General features: G+C 41.7%; 1 pseudogene; it reads left to right on the forward strand.

The window, feature by feature from the left end:
- The first annotated feature begins 686 nt into the window (after positions 1-686).
- LOC115064736 lies at positions 687-807 on the forward strand (annotated as a pseudogene).
- The last annotated feature ends 4897 nt before the right edge of the window (positions 808-5704 follow it).

Genomic DNA, 5704 nt, shown 5'->3' on the forward strand with positions numbered 1-5704 from the left:
TGTTTTTGGGTCATGGTGTTTTGTTGCAGCAATAGAAGCCCTGCCTAAGACTGTGTGAAATCTCTAACTCATTGCCATCCCTTTCTGTGTATATGCAAAACTCTGATCATATTGTAGCATGGTTTGGGGAATTGTCATACTTATGACTTGTTCTGATTGAGTACTCTGAAAAAGTGAGGGCCTGTCATCAATCACCTGAGGGCAATTGGCCTCAGAATGACATTTCCCTGGTGTCATTTATGTTGATCTTCTAAGTATTACTATTATTACCTGTTGAAACCATTAGCATACCTTCATCCTAAAATATCTATAGGGCCATTTTGCTATATCAACAAGAGGGGGAAAGGTTGCTCCTTTCACAAAGGACTTTTAAAGTCTACAACTGGAACGGAACCAGTGGCTCAGTACTTAGGAGTACTCTCTGCTCTTCCAGAGGACCAGGGTTCGATTCCCAGCACCCATACGGCAACAAACAACTACTTGTAACTCCAGTTCCAGGGGAACCAACACCATCTTTGGGTACTGCATACATCTGGTATCACATCCATACGCATAAAATAAAAACAAATCTTTTAAAATTATATGGCATGGTGCAAAATCCAAGGAGAAATATACTTCGGGCAAAAATTCAGTTTGTAAAAAAAAAATTTCTTGTAAATAGCCAATCTTTAAGAAGTTGAATTTCCCCTGCCCCTACAAGTGTTGTAGGTGTGCTGTTGTGCATCAACAGGTGTCAGAGAGGAGAGGGGCTATGTCTCTGCTCAGTGTTCTGACCTAGGATCATCTGATGATTACTAGTCGAATATTCTCAAAAAAAAAAAAAAAAAAAAAAAAGCAAAAGCCAGCCGGAGACTGAGACGATCACCAGTTCAGCACCAGGCGGTCCCAGATGGATTTCTAGGACTTCTAGTCTTCTAGGAGACTACAAGAACCTTGTCAGGAAGTGAGCCCAAGACAGACAAAGACTCTTGTAAAGGGCCACTTGAGCCAGCCAGGTGAGGAATAAGAGCTATGGAGCCTGGCCAGGGAGCTAGCCTGAGATGACCAGCATTCCAGCTCCATGCAGGACTTGGAGGAGGGGGCACACCATGCCAGAGATGACCTCTGCCCAGCACCATAATGCAGGATCAGGGCATAGCACTTCTTAGACTACTCCTGAGATGACCCCCAGATACTCAGAACCCCCAAACACTGTTAAGAGAAGCAAGTAAGTGGTGGAGAAATGAAAGAGAAAGAGAAACAGAAGGATGTGGGCACAATGAAGAGAGGCAGAACTGGAGGCTCTAGGGTAGTGAGGAACAGCCTGATGTGAGTAGCCAGTGATGCGACCTGGGACCATGGTGGGGTCCTGGCCTGTGCTGTTACCAGGGACCACATCTGGGTCTGTGGCCCAGTGGCAGCAGGGGTCTGTAACCAACAAAGACCAGGCAGATGTTCCTGGTCTAGGCTACCGCAGGGGACATGTTGATGTCTGGGAGCTGTGCAGAACTGGCCCCACCCCTTACCTAGGCATCCTGGAGGAGCTATCCCTGGGATCATGAGAGCAGGAGAGGTGACCTTACACCAAATTTGGGATTCCTGTACTTGGGACAGCACACCCCACATGCATTTGGGGGGATAGTGGTGAGCTGGCCCAAAGGAGCACGGGAGAGCTGACCCTGCCTACTCATTTCCTGTGTGGTGGCATGGATAGGGAATAATCTGCTACCCCATCCCCACCCTTCGCCACCTGTGGCAGGCAGGCGACCTGGCTCTGGGATCATGAGAACAAAAGAGCTACCCCTGTCCCTTACCAGCTGCAGCACTCAGGGGTGTTGGGGGGGGAGGGTTACAGGCCCTGTACCTCACTTAGACAGCAGAGTAGAGCTGGCCCTGGATGTGGAGGTTATAGGAGAGCCAGCCCTAGGGGCATGAGTGTGGAAGAGCTGGCCCTATCTCTTGTCTGCTGGGCAGTGGCATGGATAAGGGAGAGACCCTCCTCCCCTCCCTCATCTCTTGCCAGTGGTGGAATGCAGGTAAAGAAAAGGGGGAGATTAGTTGGATTGGGGTACATGATATGAAATTCACAAAAAAAAACTAATAAAATGAGAGAGAGAGAGAGAGAGAGAGAGAGAGAGAGAGAGAGAGAGAGAGAGAGAGAGAGAGAGGAGGGAAGAAGGGAGGGAGAAAGCTGAATTTTTGTTTTGTTTTCTGTGGTTAATTTTGATTTTATTTGTCTATATAGCATTGCTACAAAAAAGTACATCTTCATTGATCTGCAGAAAATCTGCTCAATAGGGTGTGCTAATGCCCAGGGATTGTCAGATTAATTTTATAAGGACAGAAAAGGCATATCAGCTTCAAGAATCATTCAAGAATCAATGCTGAGAATTCTGAAAGCCTTGCATTTCAGAATTATCTCTCACAGACCAAGCAAAATGGTGGACCATCCTTAGGAAAGTCATCTGCTAGCCTTTAGCCTATCCTAAATGGTTCCTGACAGAAGGGAGGAGAAAGGAGAGGAGAGGGAAAGGAAGAGGAGGGGAGGGCAGGGGAGGGGAGGGCAGGAGAGGGGAGTAGAGGAGCCATGCCACCACATGATCAAGCCTGTTGGCAAAGACATCCAGACTCTCTTGTTAAACCTTTCATTCCAATTGACATCTGCAGAGCAAAAATACTAATTCCACTGAGTCCTACTGAAATTGCTGATTTACAGAATCACGAGATATAAAAACTGGAGATGGACTGTAACTTATTATGAACTAGTAGGCACCAAACAAATGAGCTAGGAATTTTGTTTGGGAATCTTCAGACCTTCCACTTCCCTTTCTGTAAATATGATTACAATGAAACAGTAAAGAACAAAAAGGAAATGTAATTACAGACAGCCATCTGTATAAAAATTAACTTAGGGCAGTTAAACTTTCTTCATTTTAGCCCAAAGTGGGCCATGTGGTCTACAAAGTGATAATCCTATGAGAAAGGACCAGGCAAGCATTGGCTGCTTACAATGATCCATTTCATAGTAGAGAGGAAATATTGGTGAGTATATGAAGAAGCATTCACTAGTACTAACATTTTCTTTCCCAACATTCATTCATCCATCTAGTGGGCTTGAAGTAATGTGATACAAGTTCACATGTAGAAGTCAGAGGCACAATCTATGGGCATTCACTTTCTCCCTCCACCACGAGAGCTCAGGGAATCGAACTTGAAGATTCAGGGAATCAAACTCAAGTTGTCAGGTTTAGGAGCAAGCATCTTGACTGGCTGAACCATCTCACCAGCCCCTAATACCTTGTTCCTATAATTCCTTGCTCTGGGCTATTTTGCCTGTAGTACCTGACACCATCTTACATACTGCAGACGCTTGCTGTTCACTGGATCATAGGAAGACGAGTTAAGAAATGTAAGGTGGAGATTGTTGACAACAGCAACAAAAACAACAGCAACAACAACAACAACAACACAGGGAAGATACTGTTGTCTGCCCACTGGGGTAGTCAATGCATTTCTACAGTCTCACAGTCAGCCATGTCCTATTCTGTCCTGCAAAGGGCTGTTAATGGAGTAGCTTACAAAGATGATAGAAAAATAACGAGTTTCTAGCACTGTGCTGGGAAAATAGTAGAGTTGGAAAAAAAAAACTTTAATACCAATACTATATAAGAATTTGAGAAATAGCAGAAGAAAGTGGTCCATCCAAATCAAAGCCTGTCTCTCATTTCATATGTGTCCTCAAGGGGTTGTATGTCATTTGCCACTCACTATAACTTACAAGTATTTGAGTTTTGGTGTTTGCAGAAATCAGTCCCCAGCAGACCTATTACACAACAAGCAATTACACGTGGCTGGGAAATTGTACTTTGTAATTATACTATCCTTCAGCACTCACTCTGACTGGAATGTAAATAATCCAGGGAATTATATGGCTTAGCATGCATATACATTTCAAATGAAGCTAGATGCAAACGTTAAAAACAGAGGACATGAACGGATACCCACGGCATCCTTTTCCATGGTATCCAAACCCACATCCAGGCTTCTCCATTACTTTGGTACACATAATCATTTAAACTCACAGTGACTCCTAGATGGATTTCCTTTTTTGGTTTTGGTTTTGGTTTTTTAGGGAGAATTCTATTTGAGTGTGATGCTTGAAGCTCTCATAGGAGATAGGGGAAGATATTCTTCTCTGTTTGATAAATAAACATTACTTTGAGTTGACCATAGATGTCTTTCCGGCATTTGATAATACTTTCTTAACTATTAATTTCTATGTGTCCTCCCTTGTTAAGTCATCTATGTCATACCTATCTTGGGTGTTATTGTAAAAGTTAGAAGTGATCATGTAAAAGCATGGAACCAGACTCCACGCATTACCTGCGGATCCCTCGATGGGCAGTTGACCTTGCTTTGACTCAGTTTCCTCTCATGTAAAAATGACTCTATTTTTGGCTACAAATTTACAACATAAAGTTATGTAAGAAGCAGATGCGTCTATATACATAAGAATCCAGTAAACCTTGGCTTTGTTCATGAGAGTAATCATTCAACAAGTCATGGCTATTGTTGTAACATAGATGAATTTAAGAAGGCCTGGTTAAGTCTTATCCCATTTTGATCTAGAACAGAAAAACTAGGCTATGGAGTCTTTTCACTACCAATTCTGATTTAAGATCTGTATACTCAAACATTATCTGGGTTTGTAAATTGTCGGAGACCTGAATTCATTGTAAAATAGCCACAAACAAATGTCCAATTTTCAACAGCTTTGTTCAGTAATTCTCAGTCCTAACAACACATTAAAACAAATGTGCTCTAGATCTTTCTGGATTGAGAGCCATGTAGACCATACCCTTCTTTGTCGATAAGGCTCTGTAGTTAAGTCTGCTATAAGAGCCATGTGTTTAGTCATCTGAGATCTGTCTCCTTGACTGTGTATGCCACAGCTAAAGACTCTACTAAACTGAGGCCTCAGCAAAGAACAAGCCAATTCAAAACTCAATGCTCTTTTTATTTTTCCCTCCTGAAGCTTCTATTCACTCAAGACCCTACTGAAGTGATCCTACAACAGCATAATCTTGGTCCATGGGCAGAATATTGACTAAGCAAATATGTGTATCACATGAACTCAAATTCATGAATTAGTTGCTATGAACATTACATCTTCCAAGAGTTACATATTTAGTTAAAATAATTAGTCTTGAGATAAAAATGTATGCTCAGTCAGAAGTTACCAATAAAATTTCTCAAAAAATTTAAGAACCTTAGGTAAATGTGACCATTTGAAGTTGGATAAATAGAACTCCAAATTCTTCACCTTTGACTCAATGAAATCAGCTTTCATCTTGGTGATTTTATATTTTGACATGCTCTTAAGGGAAAGTAAAATAATAAAAGTAAATTTAAGGATATTATATAACTATTTAAATCTTCTTTCATATCACTAGATTCTAGCACTTGAATCTCAAGGGAAAAGAATTTGGTAATGAACTGGTTATGTTTGATTCATATTAAAAATGTCTTGATTTAAAAAAATGCCAAACAAAACTAATGCCTTTACACTATTTAATTAGTCTGTTCTCACTGGCTAGCAAAATGAACCAGGTAGTTGCCAAAATCCTACTTAGTTTTAGTGTGCAAACAACTGCAGCATGAGGTTTGCTGTGGTAAATTCCTTCCTTAGCATACAGACCCAATTGAGAGTAAAACCTCAGTGGGC

The sequence above is a fragment of the Mus pahari genome, chromosome 9, assembly GCF_900095145.1.
Source record: "Mus pahari chromosome 9, PAHARI_EIJ_v1.1, whole genome shotgun sequence".
NCBI classification, from domain to species: domain Eukaryota; kingdom Metazoa; phylum Chordata; class Mammalia; order Rodentia; family Muridae; genus Mus; species Mus pahari.